Source organism: Onychostoma macrolepis, chromosome 09, assembly GCF_012432095.1.
Source record: "Onychostoma macrolepis isolate SWU-2019 chromosome 09, ASM1243209v1, whole genome shotgun sequence".
Taxonomy (NCBI): Eukaryota; Metazoa; Chordata; class Actinopteri; order Cypriniformes; family Cyprinidae; genus Onychostoma; species Onychostoma macrolepis.
Genome location: NC_081163.1, coordinates 16,359,614 through 16,381,959, shown reverse-complemented (window position 1 = coordinate 16,381,959; position 22,346 = coordinate 16,359,614). Strand labels below are relative to the sequence as shown.

Genomic DNA, 22,346 nt, shown 5'->3' with positions numbered 1-22,346 from the left:
TTTGGTTGACAATCTGAACGAGGCTTAAGGCTGATTTGCTTAAAACGAATTTAATGATTAATGATTAATAATTAATATAGAAATAATTCTATGAATTAATATTCAAATAAAAACATTTTTGATTGCAACTGATTGTTTCTTGGAATTCCTAAATTTGAGATTAATTCAAGTAAATTCACACTTCTGTGGAAAATACTGTAACAGGGCATGCAAAGGAAGTAAAAACTGATAAACAATAAATGGATGCTAGAGAATGAAAGAGCAAATATGGCCATTAGTGGTAGATAAATAAAGATAAAGATCTTGGTGTAGGTGCTGGTATAGCTGTATTGAAACACACAGAGAAGCAGGGAATATTGCTGAGTGGAATCTTTCCTGTTATTTTCATGTCTCAAAATGAATCATCCAACCCAGCTAAACTCACTGAATTTACTTGTATTAAGGACTTTTCCGACGAGAGAGCAGTGTGGTTATCTACACACAACATGCTGGTATATATTTAACATTTTAAATATTTTTAAAGCCAATATTATCATTAATACAGGCGTATTACCTCACATAATTCACATATCTGCACATTAGCACTAGAACAGATACAAAAATGGAATCCTCCAAATTATAATTTTATAAACTTCTAAATCATCAAACAATAGTAAATCATTTATTTTCTGTTTTATATTTGGTTTAATATATTTAAAAAGACAGACTCATAAATTATGTGCCACTCCTGGATAAAACCACATCAGCAGGACTAAGGAAACAGGATCTTAATTGAAACACTGCTTTAAATTAAGTTTGATTACCGATGATTATCTTTGTGTAATTAAATGATCAATCCAGTAATGAGGAATCACGCAAGCTTGTCTGGTAGTATATGGAAATAACAGAAAGACAAATAAGTCAGTGATAACATTTGAAAACACTGACATTAGTGTGTACTATAAGCATAAACAGCTTACATTTCCAAGAATAAGAGACTCATCACTGATTTTCCCCCATAACTCATTTTACTTCACAATGATTTATTGGTCCATATGTCAAGGACATCATTTCTGTTACCATCTGTGACTTCAGAGGGAATTTGCTTTTCTCTTGTGGAACATTTCACACAGAGTCCCAAAAATAGACCTGAACTATTCCTATGGGACACGGCCCAACGTAATAACTCTGAATTACACACAATATTTTTGATTCCCAAAATTAAACTCTCCTTTCAGCTTGCCAAACATGATATCAATACAAATGATCTAGGATAAATAATACAAAAACTTGCCATAACTGTACTAACCACTTGATAAATATGTGCCAAATCATCAGCACAACATTGTTGGATTTGAGCCCTAGCGGTCTAGTGTTTCTGCTTCACACTTCAATTCACAATTTAGCAAAAGTTATTCACAATCTGCAAGAAGGAATCTACCTATACATATCTATGGTTGTACCTGCATAAATGGTCATGTGACATGCGTTTTCGGTTGTGTAGTGTAGACAGAGATTGTTTCTGAAACGCAGTGAAAACGCCAGTGTAGGCGAGGATCGTTTTCATTTTAAAACGCCGTTTTAAAACAAAAAACGCACTAGTGTAAATAGGGCCTAAATAAGGGGTTATCCAAGCTTTAATGGCAAGGAAAGCCCCTTATACAAGTGTTGTGTAGTCAATGCTTGTGTAAGCGGCCACATGAGGTGTTTTTTTGAGGTTATAGTAAATTAAAGAATGATCATGTGACTTATGTATGCCAGGTGACCTTTAAATGAGAAAAAGCCATTTCCATTGCAGTTTTGCTAAATCTTATTTTTTCAAATTGCCTGAAAAGCTACCTCATGCAATCCCCAAAAACGTTTTTGCAATATATGTGAGTTTTGACGTGTTTCCATTAGGCGTATTTTCAATTCACAATTTCAATTTGTGCAATTTGAAGGGTAATGGAAACTCGACTAATTAAACTTACATTTTAAAAAGTTTAACGTGAAAAATGGTTAATGTGGCTTAATGTGGATTAATGTTCTAAAAACAACCAGTGATTAAGCGTTTTTCACATAAAGAGTTTTAGAATGTCAGCATTTTACACCGCAGGGCCATTCGCAGACAATTTTTTTGCGTTCTCTTCCATTGTTTTTCTATGTAAACATGCACTAGACAGTAGGGGTGGGACAATATATCGATATGGCGATATATCACGATCCTTCTCCATGCGATACGAGAATCGATATCTGGCGCCAAATATCGATATTTTAATTAATACAATAAGGTGCTCTAAATAGATTTCCCTGTTCACAGTGTTTAAAAATGCGTGGAAATCGAGGCTGCGCCATTTTCAGCTTTCCAAAAGCGCTCTGACTCAGGGCTGACGCAAGTTCCATGAACTGTATTCTATGAAGATGGGGAGGCACGAGGAACAGAAGGATAAACAGATTTCCAGCCACTGTATTAGCTTTACTGCTATTATATATATATATATATATATATATATATATATATATATATATATATATATATATATATATATATACATACATATATGTGTGTGTATGTATGTATGTATGTATTAGGGGTGACCCTGATTCGACTCCCAATCTCACAGTTGAATATTCGCGGGTGTTATGATCATGCCATTTTGGCTATATGGGGGTGCTCAAATGTCTGATTTCACATAGAACTACCGTTTTTTTCCCAATAAGTTAATATACAGCCTATTATGATAATGCTGTAAATAGGAATCTGAAAAGAAAAAAAGCTTTAAATAAATATTTTAACGTGCGTGAATAAATCCAACCACCCCTATAAATTTAAGTTTCACTTTCCATAATCCTTGACCGACAGAGGAGCATCTTGGCGGCAAGGATTTAAAACTTTAACAAGACTCAAACTGACACAGGCAAAGTGAAAGACTGGATACAAGTGATTTCAAAACATTTCAACCGGTTTATTTATATCGTGTATATATTATTTATCTCGTATAAGATGAATTTGGTTGAGTCGCTGCGGTAAAGCGCTTCATTGTATGGTGATTATCTCTTCAGTGCGCAGCGCGAGCAAGACAAACAACTATTAATGACTATGACTGGGACTGTCATATACACATAACATTATAATGAGAACACTATTATAATAAAACGCTGTGAATTTTTAGAGTTTAGTTCCCGTGTTTCTGCACGTTGTTGCGTCAAAAACGCATCCACAAAAGGAGTTCAGAGCCGCGCAGACACGTTCATGCATCGGGGCGTTTTGTGCATATAGCCTATAAGTTGTTATATTAACATTATTATATAATTATGTTGTATAAATAATGAAGCGTATTTGATATGAGATAAATGAGTTAAATCCCATTGATTTAAAAACCTTCTATCAAATTAATGCTTCATTCTACTGGTCATTCAGCGTGCGCAGCTCAAAACAGAAATGCAGAACATTAATAACTGTCATATACATAACGTTATAATGAGAGCACTATTGTAAAAAACGTTGTGAATTCTTAGGGTTTCCCTGACGTTTAATGTTAACTATCTTTTAATCAAAACATAAAACATTATTCACTCGTTTGTATCTGCGAGGCGTCCATTACACATTTTCCCTGTGTATTAATGTCAGTAATTATGACTGTTGAATGTCTGACTTGACTCTTGTTAATGTATTTTGCCCCGCCCCCAAATATATGATTTGACTATCGGCAAGATTCGAAAATTCCGATTCAACTATGAAAATCCTTAGTCGGGGACACCCCTGATTGATTGATTGATAGATAGATAGATAGATAGATAGATAGATAGATAGATAGATAGATAGATAGATAGATAGATAGATAGATAGATAGATAGATAGATAGATAGATAGATAGATAGATAGATAGATAGATAGATAGATAGATAGATAGATGAATAGATAGATAGATAGATAGATAGATAGATTTATGGAGATGAAAACTAAAAAGCTGCCCCGGAACAGCTATCAGAGTGGACCATAGGCTCCAATCGCGTTATTATTGCAGAGCGCATATTCAGTTCATGAGAACCCTAACCTCTCCGCTTGGAACGCAGGTGGATTTCCCTCACTATGAGAGAGAGGGAGCAACGCTGGTGCATTCAGTTTTATGTGAATAAAACTGGATGCTCTCCCTCTCTCTCAGTTATTGCAAGTGCGTGTTATGCAGTTTGAACAGTGGGCACAGACCGGCAGAAACATAAATCTGCACCTATGGCATGGACGAAACAAAACCTTGTCAGAGCCACAATGCGGCGCAGAAGTGTGCAGTGTGTGTGCTTGCCACGCATCTACATTTGAAATAACGAACGAACCTAAGCGCGCAAAAGACGCATTAATTTAGCCTACTCAACATGTTAAAATTGATTTACACAGCTTTTTTTTTTTTTACAGTTTGGACTTGAATAAAGAAAGAAAACTTGCACTTAACCTTTTTCACAGGCATTTTGTTAGACAGATATCGTGATATATCATTATAGGATTTTCTAGAAATATATAGATTATCACAGAATCACTGTATCGTGATATTATCGTTATCGTGAGCCATGTATCGCGATTATATCGTATCGTGAGGTACCCTGTGATTCCCACCCCTACTAGACAGATGACATTTGGCCTCACATTTCACGTTTTTTGAGTCTAATGTATGAGTGCTTTTTAAGATGTTAAAGTGTTAAGTTAAAAGAAGTTGAAAATGTTAAATATTCATCGAGAAACGCTCTTGACTTTGCAAATAAATAAAAAAATATTATGATATTTTTATGTAGACTTGGTTAAGTACCCGGCTCTGTACATTGAGGTTGACTGCAAGAAAATATTGGGGTTTAAGCAGACTACTGCTTTAGCAGCTTAAGCTCTTTGCAGTTACATATTGAAAGCAGTCTTTGTTCTTTTTTTTTCTTTTTTTTAAATATAGAATCAGGACATGAATTCCCAGCCTTTATAAGTAAATAGGCCAGTTTTTATGACCACTGAAATCCTACTTCAGATGTTGACTTCAGGGTTCAAAATCCTGGCAATTTCTTTCTTTTTTTGTCTTTTTATCTAAAAAGAGTAAAGCACCCCATGGGGTCTTGATAAAAGAATGAGATCGTGTTACTGTGCCTCAAACAGACAGGCTGAAAAATTAGCTTTAGCCAGGTGTTGTAATTTCCTGCTGCTAGAACACTGTAAGAATCAAATCAGCCTGCTCTGTCCTAATGAAACGAGACGTGCTGTACTGAGTGCTAAAATGGAAAATGGGAGGTAAAGTCAAGGTGAACGGGTGAAAAAACCCACAAAAAATAATGAGAGTACAGAGACTATAAACACATAACTGTCATCTAATGAGATAAAAGGTTTGTGGTAAAAGATTTAATTCTAGTATCACCAGACGATGGAAAATATTTTTGATCCTCCCACCATACAAACTGCCTTTTTTTTTCTCTATTCCTCTTTACGGTAAAAAAAAAAAAAACAGGCTTCTTCCTGTGTGGGTTTCCCTGATCACTCATAGTATCTTTCTCTTGTGTCCTCATCCTAACAATGCAAGCTATACATCCATAAGTTATTACTGTCAAGGGCAGAATTCTCTAATAAGCCAGTTAAGGAAATGTGTACATTAAAGGAAGGATTGAGAGATGAAGTTAATGGCTGTATTGTGCAAAAGCGTGTGTGTTTATGGGCTGCGGGAGCCACGTGCTGATCAACAGGATGGGGCCTCCCCTCTGTGTGGAGAGGGATTCTGTTTGCTCAGACAGTTGCCTGGCAACCTGACGTCATAAGTTTGCAGCAAGGAGATGAAGTGAAAGCGGTGTGTGTGTGTGTGTGTGTGTGTATATCCGGAGGAGTTTGTGTGCATTGGTGCATTATGTCTATCTGTGTATGTACCAGGCCACAAGACAGACATAACATAATATCAATCTCATGTACCCTTAGCATAAACATAGAAAGGGTACAGGAAGTGGATTGCACCCATATTTCTACAGGGAAACCGATTTAGAATTTGTCCAATTATGCCCACAAATCATATGAATGGACTTGTGGCGCTTTTCCACTGCATGTTACGGCACGGTACGGTTCAGTAATGCTAATTTTTGGGGGAATTTCCACTGGGTACAGTACCTGGTCCTTTTTTCAATACCACCTCGGCCGAGGTTCCAAGCGAACCGTACCGTTACCAAAACATGACGTGTAAACTCTGCTGATCACTGATTGGCTGGAGAAAATCGTCACTGCTTGCGTCATTGAACTTGCGGCACGAGACACAACAGACCCGTTAGATTTAAATCAGCAGAGGCAGCGAAGGATCGAACGCAACTGTTTTGAATGAGTGCAACTTTATTTTAACAACCAAAAAATGGCTGTTTCGTTGTCTGTTGAGGAAGTACAGACTATCCTCTCGTTGATAGCCGAGGAGAGGATCCAGCGAGAACGTGATAGAGCGACGCAGAATTAAAAAGTTTTTCAGGTGTCACGGCATTAGAGGCGGCGCAACTATAACGACACGTGAATAATCCCGCCCACTCTAAAGCGGTACTAAACTGCAGTGGAAACGCAAACCTAGCCAAACTGAGCCGTGCCGTACTGAGCTGTGCCAAGCCGAGTCGTACCAGGCAGTGGAAAAGCACCATTAGTGGCAGCCCAACCTAGAATTTAGGGCCTAGTGCAACTCTAACAATATTTAGGACTGAATATACGAGGGGTCATTCCGTGTCAACTCAACCAGAGGTCCCCGGCTCAAATGTTTGATTTTGCTAATATTTTTTCTGGGGGTTTTTTCAGCTTCTTGATGTTTATACAGACTCAAAGACTCATCTCCTGAGCCACTGCACAAAGAAACAAAATGTAACCAACACGATAAATTATTTTGAATAAAGTTCAAATAGTTTTCAGTTTACACATCTGTTAGGCTACATTTACACTAGTGCGTGTTCATTTTAAAATGCATAGCTCAGACAGAATCATTATTCTATTCATTTTCCACTGATTTCCAGCGCTCTCTGCCTATGTTCTCTCTTCCACGATCGCTGTTCTGGCTCAGAGTAAATAACATATTTCAGCAACATTACATGGCCAAAACACACATTAGACGGCAATCGGAAGTTATTACAAACACTCGATGGTGGTTTAAACAGAGTTTTCAGTAAAAGCAGAATATGAATCTTATTTTTTGTCTTATGTAGCGTGATGCTACAGTGTGCATGAATGGTCACGCACTTTCGGTCGTGTAAAAATCTGCCTCGGTCGTGGACGGAGATCTTTTCTGAAATGCAGTGGAAATGCCTACGGACGAGGATCGTTTTCATTTTAAAACAAAAACGCACCAGTGTAAATGTAGCCTTACATCTATGGGGGTTGGGACGCTTTCACACTACAGCCTTACACCAAGCCCGACAAGAGGTATTTCGATATCGAGGCAATTCAGTCGGAGCCTAAAAAGTTTCAAACCCGATACGCAGCCCTAGTCAAAATGGCAATCTTCACCTGAGAATCAGAGTCAAATTACAGGGGGGTAAAAATGACTTAAAGGTCCCATGACATGCTGCTTTTTGGATGCTTTTATATAGGCCTAAGTGGTCCCCAGTACTGTATCTGAAGTCTCTTTCCCGAAATTCAGCCTTGGTGCAGAATTTCAGCCACTACGAGCCAGTCCCACAATGAGCTTTCCTTAGGACGTGCCATTTCTGTGTCTGTAGCTTTAAATGCTAATGAGGAGGAGAGAGGTGGGGCAAGGTGGAGAGTGGGTGTGTGGCCTTAACCAGCTTGCGCTACCATGCACTAATGTTGACAGTGGATGTATCGCAATGGCTCATAGACACGCAGTCCTTCAAGCTTTTCAGTTTGACCCAGAATCTGATCCGGATGGAGAAGCACCGGATGAAGAAGTTGCAACTCAGCGGCTACAGCAGGACGTCTCCGAATGGTTAGTTTAAAATATTGCGTCTGGATACGGTACTTTAGTTGGTTTGTTTATGTATGCTGTTACAGTTATTATCATGTAGCTAATGCTAGCCATAGGCTCGGATGAAAGAACTAAAAAAATACTTCGGTGTTCATTTGTACATCCAAACACTGAGCAACTGCCATGCTTTGCTCGTTTGCAAGCCATGATGTCTCTCGAGGAAAAAAAAAAATATATTGCGCTTGCCTCGCACGGTAGTAGCTCATTTTCTCATGGGTGGGCAAAGCAGAGAAAGGGGAGGTAACCTTTCCCCATATGACGACATAAAGGGAAGATTCCAGATTGGGCCATCTGAGCTTTCATTTTCTCAAAGGTGAAGCAGGATACTCAGGGCTCGGTTTACACCTATCGCCATTTCTAGCCACTGGGGGACCATAGGCAGGCTAGGGGAACTCATATTAATGTTAAAAACCCCATAAAGTGAAATTTTCATGCCATGGGACCTTTAAGAAAGATGGCAGCATCATAATGTTACTTTTACACAAAGATTGGTAGGTCGGTTAGTAAAATCTGTTGAATTTAGCCATCTTAGTTGCATTATGTGCCAATGGTGACCATTCAAAAATGGGGAAAGAGCACTTTTCAAGTTTTTTCTCCAAAGTCTGCAGGCCTGTAACTCAAGAAGTATTAAAGATATCTTAATGCCCTTTTAGTTGGGTCTTAACAAACTTTCCTTTTGGCATCTTTATTGTTAAGGCCCTATATTGTTGGTTCCAGAGATACTGGAATTTTAATATGGCTCCAGGAGTAAATCGTTAAAATGTATACATTTTCAGTGGTCAAAAACCAAATGTGGGTCAGTTATAAAGTCAGTGGGGACAAAAATATGATACTACTTTTCTTTTAAAGAGGAATGTCTGAAGAACAAATAATGTTGAAACTAGAGCTGTATCTTGTTTCCTTCTGACAGGACAACTGCATTGAACATACCTGTCTGAGTGCCATAAATATTCTTTTCCAAAGTTTGCATGCCTATAACTCAAGAAGTATTAAAGATATTGCAATATGATTTTAGATTATAGTTGTTAATAAACTTTTCTTTTGGAATCTTAAATTTCAAGGCCCTACATCATTCAATCCCAGAGATATGGAGATCTCAGTGAGGCTCTATGTCCAGATTGTTGAATATTACCCATTTTGTTCTGGCGATCATATCGTTCTTATGGAGATGATTACTCTGAACAAAGCTCCGCTGCTTTTTAATTAGTTTTTCTATGTAAATATGTGCTAGATGGACATCTTTGACCATTATGCCTCGCAGATGTTTCAAAGTGTCACGCTTCTCCATTCATCAGGGCTGCGACTCTGCAATTGGATACCATTATGCGTGTCTCATGTTTATAAGAGCAAAAAAAAATCTGATTGGCTAGTAATGTTAGTTTGGTTGAGAATGAAAGCTGTGCTCCTCTCATACGATTGGCAGGTGAACTCATAGACTCGAAAGTGATAAACAAGTTTTTTTTTTTTAAATGTAGGACTATTTTTTCTGCATCCAAACGCTGCACGCCAGAGAACTTTAAGCCCTGTTTTTTTTCTATAGTTTTTGACTTTTAAATCACTTACAAGCCTTAAACTTTTAAACAGTATTGTGTATAACCAGAATTCACCACTACAAGGTGCAATAAATCACAGAAAGGCATAAACATGACCAACGAACACAAGACATAGTAAAATACAGCAGTGACAGTTCCATCGACTGTTTACAATCTCACATTGAATCCTCACTGCTGAACCCTGAAGGTGCTCTTTCCACCTGACATACAAGGCAATGGGAGCTAGTGATGGAAAAATGAAGCTTTGCGAAACACCAAGGCTTTCCCCTCAACTGTATCGAAAAAAAGTTCAATACTCGAAGCTTTTCAAGACGGTGCACACTAACAACATCTTGTGGTCAAAAGGCTGCCTTTGCTTCCCGTACGACCCAGCCATTTTTTGAACAGTTTCAAATAATAATAAATCAGTTTTGTGCTATGAAAACATGTATAAAGCAAATAAATGATTAAGTCTATATAAATAACTGACACTTGAAACTGCGCAAGTGGTTTGCATTATTTGAATCAGAATTCGAAGCAGTCACGAGGAAAACGAAGCTTCGGACGTCACAGATCACATAGTTTTGGCAAAATGAATCAAGCTCCAGTACAGTGCTTTACAGTGCTTTTTTTGATACAAGCTTCGAAGCCTCTGTGTCGAACATCACATCACTAATGGGAGCTCCCGAAACCACCTCTGTAGATCAGACTGCAGCAGGAACGTGGACTATACTGGGACACGGAGCATGTTGTCCAGCAAGATGCTTGTTCAGTGAATGCAGATCTTACTCAGAGTTATAATGCCTCCCAGCCCCATTAAACAGTATGAGCCTCATTATTCTCCCTCTCCCTCCACTCTCTCCTGTCTTGCAGTGAAGAAATGCATGTACCTTATTCCATTTGCCTCTGTCTCCAACTGACACTCCATTATCCTCTAGCCCTGGAGTATTTATACAATTCCCCCACATCCCTTTCTCTGTAGCCATCTATATTAGATCTTTCCCTCCATTTCTCTCTCTTCCTCCCCCACTTTCCTCCAAACTATAGCAGCTCAGTCCATGATGAATCTCCTTTTCATGTAGAATTTATGTGACCATCCTGTTACATGTACCACCTTATTTTACCCTTTCTCAGATCCATTATTTAAGTGTTTCTATGTAACACACTGATACTTTCTCTATGTAATAAGTAAAAGAGTTTGCATCAGACTTGGGGAATATGTGAATGATTTGCACTGTGCTTTTGTAATGTGGGCGCAACATAACAGTTTCAGTGTGACAGATGTGATGGACTCCTGCACTGCCCACGACGGAAAGGAACTTCACGGATCTAAAAGTGGTTTACAGATAAACCAGAAATCTCAGTGGCCTCAGCGATTTTCGGTTGAGCTGTTGACGGAGCTACAGTATGAGCAACTTTCTCTCATTTTCTGTCCTCCTCATATCATCCCATCCCACTCGGCCCCAAACACAGAGTTTCCAATAACCTTATTAATCATGTTTGCACTATTCAGTAAAGTACCATAGGAAATTATTAATGGTAATTAGCAATAAAAATCCACTTGCACTCGCCATCTTCAAGTCCTGTCATGACCTTCCTCCCACTGAACATGAAATGTTTTAACAACAATTAAACTGTGAGCTAATGTATTCAGTTCCAAAAATATATTTCAAAAAGTCTTGCTCATCAGCAGCCAGAATCATCTGAATCAGACACCTGTGGTGTAAACATCACTGGATAATTTATAATTAGTTATTTAAGCGACTTTGTGTTTTAATTCATCAGTGTCTAAAAGTCTAAAATAACTCTAAGCCATAAATACACAGTAACCATACTCTCACACAATGTCCAAAAGCAGTCGTATTCCACTGACAAATTTACATCTCACATTAGTGGAATTTTAGTGAGATGCTTAAGTAGAAATGTACGCAACAGTAAAAAACTCAAAGCAAAGTACAGCTGCAATATCATGTGAAATTATCCAGATCTGGAAGCCTCTCAGTCCACACTTGACACTTTAACAGCGACATGCTTTTCCACGAGGCCATTTCTAAACATTACAATAAGAGATGTTCTTATCTGTGGTACTGCGCCTAAGAACATAGATGGACATCATAGATGGAAACAACAACAGTTTTATTCCTTTTTTCATATACACAGTGGAAACTGATGAAATCTGGTGTTAGCTAGCTAGTTCCACATGGCTAGCTGGCTAGTCAGCCAATTGTGTTTTGCTGTGTAGTGAAGAGTCACTCAAGATCAATACGCCAGCGAGTAACTGTCTGCAGCTGTTTGTTTCACACACACACACACACACACACACACACGCGCGCACACACTTGTTTCACATCATAGTGAAGACCTCCCTTTGACTTCTATTGTGCTTAAAACTAAACTGCTACTATGGACTAACCCAAACAAACCCTAACCTTATTTTTGGCATCTGAAAATATTTAGTCCATTTATGGCTCATTCTACAAAGCAGATGGCATTTGTGTCCCTCATATACATGTGTGTACAAATGTAATATTAATAGATACAGATATTTTTATTAAACAAATTATATCTAAATAAAAGCTAGCATTTCATCCCTATTATTTCTATACACACACACAGAAATAAAAAAAAAAAACAAAAATACAGTAATAACAATAATATTACAAAATATTATTTCATTTTAAAATAACTATTTCTATATGTGAATATTTAAAATGCAGTACTGTATATTCCAGTGACGGCAAAGCTGAATTTTCTAAAGTCATTACTCCAGTCTTCAGTATCACATGATCCTTCAGAAATCATTCTAACATGCTGATTTGGTGCTTATTTTATTACAACTGTCATTTTTGTGGAATATATGTATTTTTGTGATTTTTGTGTGGAAACGATACACTTTAAGGGTTCTTTGATGAAAAAGTAAGAAAGTAAAAAAAATTTTTTTTTTAAATCTAAATGTAACAACCTTAGATGAATCTGATGCATCATTGCCAAATAAAAATAGCATTTTCTTTAAAAAAAAAACAAAAAAAAAAACTGAAGCTTTTGAATGGTAGTGTGCATTTCATAACTAATAAAATATAGCACAGTGCAAATCATTACCACTTGAATAGGCTAAATTATTTGACTCAATATCTTAAATTTAGGTACTGCAGGTTTTTCAGGTATTACTATCAACGCAAGTGCACAAGAGCACAGAATAAATAAATGCAACATCTAATAAATGCAACATTTCTAAATAATTCATTGCCTACAATTCAATCAGAAGATTTTGTATTCATCATCCGAGCATGACCACTGCACTAGTCTCCTGAACAACAGTGTGGAAGAACACAACCAAATTAGGACAAAAATTCTGAAAGGGATAAAGAGAGAGGGAGAGGTGCACTGCTGTCCAGCCATGGCAGTAACATCATCGCCCGCCTCCAGCGGGACAGGCTGACACAGAGAGCTGATACGCAGGAGAATGAGACAGCAGCCGTGATGAATGAAGAACCTGTGGAAAGAAGCAGGCCAAACAGCTGGGAATGGGAGGTTAGTGAGGGGCACAGATATACCAAAATCCCAACTTTCCTAAACATTATAGAATTAAACGGCATGGCTGGGCCGCAGGGGTCGCAGTCCAGTCAGAGCCAACAGCAGTGCTGCCATGTGCACCCGTCACCACTCATCAGGCAGTTTCGCTAACCCACAGGCAGCTGGCTTGTCACAGTTTGAAGTATGATAAGGTATGGTGTAATATTTTTGTCTCAACTTCACCACAGATAGTCTCTGCGGTCTGGCGTGTAGCCGGCAGAAAGAGTTCTGACAAAAGTGGATGAGAGTGGCAGCTAAAGATGACACGTTATCAAATCGTAGGGAAGAGGCTGGAGGAGACCTGATAGGCTCATTTTACTGACAGAAATTGGCCTCTCTCATGACACCCCCGGTCAAAAATAAGAAAGAAAAAAAAAAAAAAAAATTGCAACACGAGTCTATTTATGTGTGGTTGTGGACGGTCAACTTGATGATATCTGTGCTTACAAAAACATATTTTTTTGTTTTTCTGTTTCAAGCAGGGTATATTTATTTCACCACTCATACTAACAGGTTACAATATTCACACTGTGTGTGTGAGAGAACCGGAGGTGTAAGCAGAGTTACGACACTGAGTCTTTTTTGTTGTGTGTGGCGTGCTCAAGGCAGCACAAAACAGAAAATGTATTATGAACCTATGATAATTAGCAATATGTTTAATTAACAACATAAACATGCATTTTGCTTTGAAAAAAATCTAGTTTGTAATAGTCAATACCACATACTTAAAGTCCCCATGAAATCAAAATTAAAGTTTTTTGGGTGTAGTAGTATCAATATGTTATGGTTATCTATAAGCCAGTGTGCTCCAAAACAGTGACAAAATTCGAATTTAGAGGATATAAGCATTCAAAGCTTGCAGTTCGTCACTTCCACCAAAATGGATCAACGATTTTTTGACGTCAATTCATACTTCAGCTTCTCATCAAATCTTCGGACCAATGAAATGCTCTCTAGAATCCGAAGTGCCCACCCCTACACAATAAATAGACGTTGAAGCTGCGGCTGAGATCGGTCACTTCCTGTACAGTGAATGGCACGTAGTGCACATTGTAGGCGATAGGGAATGATTCAGACAGTGTAAATATGCTTTAGATTGGGGCAAATGAGGTCTGGTTTCACGTTGTGTCACGCAAACCGTGGCAACGCGCAAGATCTACTCCAGACTATTCCGGTCCAGAGACGCGATCGCACGGAGCGGATCATATGTGCGAGTCGGCATATATTAAACACTTTTAAAACTACACATCCTCAGCATGATTATGATCACTATTTTGTTTTAGTTTCATATTGAATCTAGGGGGTAATCTATTAGACTGTGGCTGTCAAATGTGGTTTTACCGAGCTCAAAGGCTCTGACCCGAGCAGATATAAACAAAATGCTATTGGCCATTTTAAAAAGGGGCGGGGCTGCTCGATATGTCCCGCCCTGTCTTCCTGTTTCAGTTGCGTGTTTCAAGGAACTTCAGGGGACCTTTAACAGTCATTTTATAGACCAATTTCGTGTAGACGTCACAGTTACGCACGCATTTTAGTGGCAGAAACACACGGTAACAAGCGGAGTGAAACGGGACAAATCCACAGAATAAGAGATAAAATGTACTGTTGTGCCTTTGGATGTCAGAATCATTTTTATAGAATACTGTCGTCGTAAAACGCCATTTGAAGCTAAATGCAGACGGTTTAAACGGACAGACTAATGAATGAAACCTGCTATGATTACTCTACTTTTAAAGCATAAATTTGATTTAAACAATTGGTCTACATAATATTCACATATGCGGTTCGTAAGGAATATATTATATTTGGCCTACAGTTACAGCATGAAATACTATTTAAACCTATAACATTTTACATTTAACGTTACCCATTTTGTCTCAATTCTTTTTTGAGACTTTTTTTTCCTCGCAAATGCAACTTTATATTTCGCATTTCGGACTTTGTAACTCGATTTAACTCAACAATAGCGAGTGGGGGGGCGAGCCAGAAGTGTGGGATAAACTCAAAAGAGAGAATGACCAGTTGATTTTTCTTATCAGAATTGTGAGATATAATCTTGGAATTGCGAGAATAAAGTCAGAATTTTGAAATATTGAAAATGAAAATTTTAACGCATACCTGCTGCTGGTTAAACGCAATAAAACAAGCAGACTGGACAGAAACGATTGTCAAAAATCAGTGACCTTACATATGCAGGTAAAATCGAAATTTCTTCAGTTATTGTTAAAAAAAGCAGCTAATAGACTTCATAGCTAGCGTTAGTGAAGCGGTCAGAGGAATCTTTCTGCCACCACCGAAGCTCCGCCCACAGAAAAACATCACAATGTTTACCAACAGGAAATTAGTCTATAATCAGGCCTGTGATACCATATATATCCATATTAATTGAGGGACTCATAATGCTTCAATTTTCTCTACATAGTTACAAAACATTATTTTATATTCATAATACCCTTTAAGTGTACTCATAACTATTTAAAGAACATCTTATCTAATGCTTACAAATCAGTTTCTATGACCAATGACTAATTAAGTAAATACAATATTATTTAAATTAATGTGTCACAAAAAACATAACCAAAGTGATCTACAAAAGCTGGTGGTGGAAAACTATTTAGGCTTTTTTATTTACAGCTAAAATATTTATGAATATTTTGAATTAATTTTTATTTTTGTATTTTCAGTTTTTATGCGCTTTTGTCAATTTCATTATTATTTTTTTAATATTTATATTAAGCTTTAATTCATTTTTATTTCAGTTTTAGCCATTTTAGTACTTCAACTTCACTTCAAACATTATTTCAGTTAGCTGGCAGGTCAAGTCTTTCTTATATTTATGTCATATTTATATTTAATTTAAATATTTAAATACATAATTGAAAACTATTTTATAGTTTTAGGCAGGGCCTAAAATATACACTTTACCTAAAATTCATATACATTTTACCCAAAAAATGTACCCTCATTTGAATATCTATGTACACCAGTAGGGTCCATTTTCATAATCTCGTCTAGGGCCCCACAAACTTTGAACAAAAGCAAAAGCTTTGTTTTAAATGTATGGCCTCAGAAGGAACAGTGGAACAAATCAGAAAGAGAAGAAACAGCCAAACATCTCACACAAGCTAAAACATACAACTTGAACAGAAACGTTATCTGATTGATGGATGCACTGAGGGCATTTAGGTATGGATCTTCTTCTGGGTCTGTGTGGTTATTGCTGTCTGGTTAAAGATAAATTTTTTCCTATTGATTTCACAGAGGCAGAATCAGCGTAGCATGTCCAGGCCTAAAGAGGAGACAGGAGCGTTTAACCAGCATCTCTGAAGAGAACATTGTGCTCACTCCATGGCTGTTAGACATATCTGATGCATTTACATGGCATACATAGAGAGTCATCAAGTTGTGTTTGACGTGAGAAAAGAAAACTCTAAGTGCAAGCAACCACAAAGCGATCTTTATGATATTCACAACTGTAATTACTTACAGCTGCATTTACCACTTATGCATTAGTCAAGTGTGTGACTAAACTGAGATTTAGCGTAATATCCTTAATGGTCCAAAACAATGTAATGGATGGTGAAACAGTACAAGGAAAGAGCACTGCTGAAATTAAGCAATGCTAAATGGGCATGCTTAAAACAAACTCAAAACACAAATACCCTATTATTTAGGCACATTGGCTTCTTTGCAGAAGATAAGTCTTTATAAAAGTCGAAATGAAGTATAAATACACAATGCAGACATGGCACATAATTCCAGAAAAAAACGTGGTATCAACATCCAATTACTTATCTACAGCAGGTTCAACGCTTTTTTTTTTTACGCATGCATGCCGTAGAACACCGAGTAGAGAATACATTTAGCCTTTTACCATTCCTTAAGTGACTCTGAGCTGAAAAAACATGAGCAATCTTTTCCCCTCTCTCTCTCTCTCTCTCTCTTCTCCTGGGGCCTACATGCTCAAAAAAATCCTGGGAGTATTTACAGAGGGGTTGGATGTCATGGCAACAGGAGGGTTTGGTTCGAAATTGCAATGCAATGACATGGAAAAGCCAGGCAAGACCTGCTCTGATTCCCAGCTAAAGGGAAACCTACTGCCCTTCAATCCGGTCTGAATGTCTGTTAATTTAACTGAACATCAACAACAGAGCGCTAACAAAGCGGCAGGGCAAAGGTGGAAAAGAGCTAAATTGGCCTTATTATATAATATCGCATTAAATAGATTTCTAAAATAAATATATTTCAAACAATACTATATATTTATGAATTCAGAAAAATTTGTAAAATTCATATTTAATGCAATAATAATAATAATGTATAAGAATTATTATATGAAATAAATGTAATTTATATTATGTAGCTAATATTGCTTATAATCAATATGCAATTCTTCATATTATTATTATTACTACAACTTACATAAAAATAGGAAGAACTTATGAAAAATATCAACAAAAATAAATAAATAAATATATATATATATATATATATATATATATATATATATATATATATATATATATATATATATATATATATATATATATATATATATATATATATATATTTACAGAAAAATGTATAATTATATTAACACTAAATTTGTTACATTTATTGGTCACAGTTTATTTTAAGGTCCAGTTCTAGCTATTAACAAACTATTAACTATGAATTTTGCCTCAGAATGCTCCTAATTTGCTGCATTAATAGTTATTCAGGTAGTTGTTAAATTTAGGTATTGGGTAGGATTAGGGATGTAGAATATGGTCATACAGAATATGTGCTTTATAAAGCAATAATAAACAGCCAATGTTAATAAAAAGACATGTTAATAAGCAACTAGTTAACAGTGAGAATTGGTCCCTATACTAAAGTGTTACCCATTTATTACTATTATTACTTATTATTGTTGGAATGACAGTACAGTAGTTGATCATAATGTAGAAACAGAAAGAGGAAATACACTAGGTACAGAAAACCACAGCACTATTGTGTTTTTTTTTTAACTTACATCTACATTTAGTCATTTAGCAGACGCTTTTATCTAAAGAGATCATAAATTAGGACAATAGAAGCAATCAAAACCAACAAAAGAGCAATTTCTTTTAATAGCCTATATAATAAAAAGAAAACAAGTAGATAGAATAGAAAAAGAATAGAGAAAACTAGTGATAGAAGCCTTTGTTAAGAAAACAAGCAGTTAGAAAACAAACGGATAGCACAGGTGTTAGAGGGCTTTTTTAAATAAACAAGGCAACAAATAGATAAAAATAGAATTTAGAATAGAAAAAAAAAACAACAACAGAAAATAAAACAACATGCTTCCTTTCTATTTGTTTTGAAAACTTTCGCACCAACACAGACCCTCCAAGTGGCTCTCGTAACGTGTGCTTCCAGTGAGGACACCGGGATAAATCACAGTGCTTCTCCAACCGACAGAAACATACTCATCTACCCAAGAGCGGCATAGTAAAGATGAGAGACAAGCCAAAGACAACAGTATGATCAGTGAGTGTTTATTCAGGCTCTCCTTTATTGTGGACTCCATTAAGATACTTCATGGCTGACTGCCGTTTTTAACCTTGGGTAGTGTCACGAGCAATCCTTTCTCTTTTTCGTTATCCTTGTGTCTTTTTCTAATGATTGAGAGCTAATTACTAGCAAACATTCGGCTTCAACAAATATTCAGCCCTCTATGAAGACTGACAACATGAATTGTGTCCTCAAGCAGCAACAGCGAAAAAGCTCTCACACACACAGCTCACACTGTTCCTGCTCCACAGATCCAGTTGAGACATGAAGACCCTGTGCCTTTGGTGATTATATGATGAGCCGTAATTAAGCGAGCCGATTGGAGATTTACCAGCATCTCCCAAGCACATGACAGCACAGGTTTGTGAAGAGAATGAATCATCCCACACATCAAAATTGTGGGCCGCTTTAGGGCATCACAGAAGATGCCAAACAAACCTGGTCAAATGGTTTTGACCAGGCACCCCCACCCATATCAACAGAATCCATCATCCCACGGCATTGATCTCTCAGCTGAGTGTGAAATATAAACACTATCTGCACTCAGCTCTGACATGACAGACAAACTATGGCAATGTAGACCATAACAAAGCACTAAGAAGGCAACATCCTGCACGTGAACTCTACAAAGCACAGGAAACACCAAAAATAATCTCCTGTGAGACGATGAAGACAGAAAAGCAAAATAAAGAAAAAGCGCACCAATTAATGCGACTTCACAAGTTCAAAAGCTAGATAAACGTGCACGTTTTGGTGCCTGATATGCAGTGTTGACATAAGAGAACACATCGCGAGAGGAAAACAAGGGTCAATTGCGAGGGTACGTGAGCAAGCAGAGAACAGATGTGCATGAGAGAAAGGAGGACAAATCGTACTCTACCTCTGCTTGTTCAGGTGATGGTGTCCGTCAAATCCTGGCTGATCTGAGTGCTGTCACGGTCACAGCATGGATGGGCTCACAAGCAAAATGCTACAGGCAGTGCTGGAACCAGCTCAGTCAGCGGCAGAAACATCCCTCCCCTCCTGCATGAATTAATTAAACCTTCTCTCGCTCTCGCTCTCTCTCTCTCTCTCGTGATTATCCTTCAGTGTTGTATGCAACGCTCTCCTTTGGCTGTAGCGGATGAAAATGTCCCTGCACTTTCTTTTCTGACAGCCTGTTTACAGAGCGCTCTGTTGTCGCTCTGCACACTCTCTCTCTCATCAACAGTGCAATATCAAAGTGCTTCTCATAGGGCCAGCCCTCCCCCTTGTGAACAACCCTAACCACCACAGTTAGTGTCCCTCTCCAGGCTTTTATAAAACGTGCCATAATGTAGAATCAAATCTCAATTCATTTATGTTATAATGTTTTTGGGGGGGGCGGGGGATAAAAGAAAATCATGTAACATTTGTATTATTTACCTCATCTTTAAAAAAAAGGCTTTAAAAGCCTTTATTAACTTAATTTTTTTTTTTTTCCAACTTCATTTATTCTATACACTACTGTTCAAAAAAAGTTGGGTGAAAGAAATTCATACTTTTCTTTTACTATATTCATGGTTTCAACAAAAATATTAAATCAGCATGACTGTTGTGAACACTTATAATATTAAAAATGTTTCTTTTCTTGAGAATCAAATTAGCTTAGAATGATTTCTGAAGTGACACTGAAGACTGGGGTAATATCTGCTGAGACAAATTTTTTAAATCATACCTTTTTCAACAAAAATTAATTTGAGATCAAACAATTATTGGTAGACACTCTGCAGTACTGCTGGGGACCCCATTTGCTCGGATCCTATTTAATATTCCGATACAATCTAGTGGTAATGAAAACATTTTCAAAACAGTTCTATTTCAAAAAACCGACTTGGCAGACTGCTGTTTTGCTATTTTCTATTTTTATAAGAAAATGACATGCTACATAACTCTGCTCATTCTGCAGAGCCAAATACAACTACAAAATAGTATCATGCTGGTATTATCTGCTACAAGCTAAAAGTTCATAGTAATTTGAGAAGATCAGCTGCACAACTATAATTACATACTTTACACTGTAACTTCTACGTGGGCAAGTGTCATGTGGCTGGTGCTCACAATATTGTTCCACTACATTCAGACTCATTGTTCACAAACAGAACGAGATCACAATGCAGCACAACAGCACTAAACAAGCCATGGTGCTTAATGAAAGCAAAAATCATAATGAGAGTTTTGTGGCTTTTAGTCCATGTCTGTTATCTGTTATCTGCTTACTACTGTACAAAATGCTGACAAACACAGCATATGTGCACATATAAAATTTACAATCATTTTCTTCAGGAAAATGAATCAAAAATAAAATGATTCTTTAAAAAATGAATGTCTCACCCACACTCGACTAGCAAAGAGCAAAACATTGTTTTATGGAGCTAACATAACTAATGGCCACTAATTACAGGAAAAAAAAAAAAAAAGTGGTGAGCCCTTTGACAAACTTCCTGTTTCAAAAGGAAATACATCAACACAGAAAGAGACAACAGTGTCTGTTGAATGATTTCATGGGGGCTTTAAGAAAACTATAAACATAAGCAATACAAAGTTTTCAGTTAAGCTACTTGGAAAAGTGAGCCAAGAAGCTTTTATCCCGCATAAATCTAAGCAGAAAGAAAATGTATATTTAATATATCTAAAAATATTGATGGTACATTCATAGATTTAAGAACGCATTCTTAAAAATAAAGGTTCTTTATTGGCAGTGAACCTTCAACATCCATTTTTGCTTATTTTTTGTAGTGGTTCAGTAGATTATTAAAAAGTCCTTTACACTAACAATAATTGATATAAAAAAAAAAAATAGTAGTTCTTTTAAGAACTGTATACTGAAAGGTTCTTTGGGGAACCAAAAATGGTTCTTTTTTGGCTCTGCTGTGAAAACCTCTTTCAGAACCTTTATTTTTAACACGAGTGAACAGTGAGAAACTCAGTAGATCTTTGGTGATGTCACATTGGGATGATATAATGGTCCCTCAAAGGATGATGGGATGAGACCAGTGCTTATCCACCGAATAGGGAATTAAGCTGTAGCACCATCGCTCCATCACTTAATTTGAGAAGCAGACAAAGGGACAGAAATAGCCCTGGAGCGCTCCTCCCCTGCTCCTATGATCAAAAGCAGACTGTTTTTGTCTGGCCTGACTTTCACCTAGGTATGCCATCCTCTTTTCATTTTTCTATCTTTTAAAAAAGAGAGCAATCATAAATTTTCTCTAAAAGACCTTTTTAGGTAAGTGGTTTCAATCAGAGGACATGAGCTGACCCTGAGGCCTCCGGCTTGTTGAGATTCTGAAGTTGAAGGACACTGAGAGTAGATCACACACTCTTATTATAGACAAAAAAGGAAAATAAGGAGACTAAATGACAAGACGGTCCCTACCGTGATTATTTCAGAATGGTAAGCGGGGCCATCTTGTGCATACAGTAATCAGTGTTTAGGAAACGTGTAGGAGTGCCAACATGAGGTTCCACACCAACTACGTGCTTCTTGCAACTGTGCTGTTTTATGCAGCATCATAAAAACCCACAAAGCGTTGAGACTTCACATGGTGAAACAATATGTTTGAAAAGGCAAGAGAAATACAACAGGGAGAGGAAAATTTATATAGGTCTACAGGGCTGCGTAAGGTGTCTGTTCTTTCTCTCTGGCTTTCTTTAGTGCTCTCTTTTTGAGGGGACTTTCCCCTTTGCTGTTAGAGATGGCGGCGTTGCCTTGTGCCAGCAGAGCATATGCTTTCACTTCCTGTCCCTATCTTATGGTCCTCTT

The 22,346-nt window shown here is 37.3% G+C and overlaps 1 protein-coding gene across 3 annotated transcripts in view; it reads right to left on the bottom strand.

Moving 5' to 3' along the window:
- LOC131547141 (diacylglycerol kinase beta) overlaps positions 1-22,346 on the bottom strand; it is a 145,478-nt gene that overhangs the window by 103,873 nt on the left and 19,259 nt on the right. The window contains exon 1 of one of the 3 annotated variants that reach the window (XM_058787484.1): positions 19,443-19,712. The exons of the other annotated variants lie outside the window; for them this stretch is intronic. The gene's annotated coding sequence lies outside the window, so the exon portion shown is untranslated. Of the gene's footprint in view, positions 1-19,442; positions 19,713-22,346 lie in introns of those variants that run through there. 3 annotated transcript variants of the gene reach the window in all.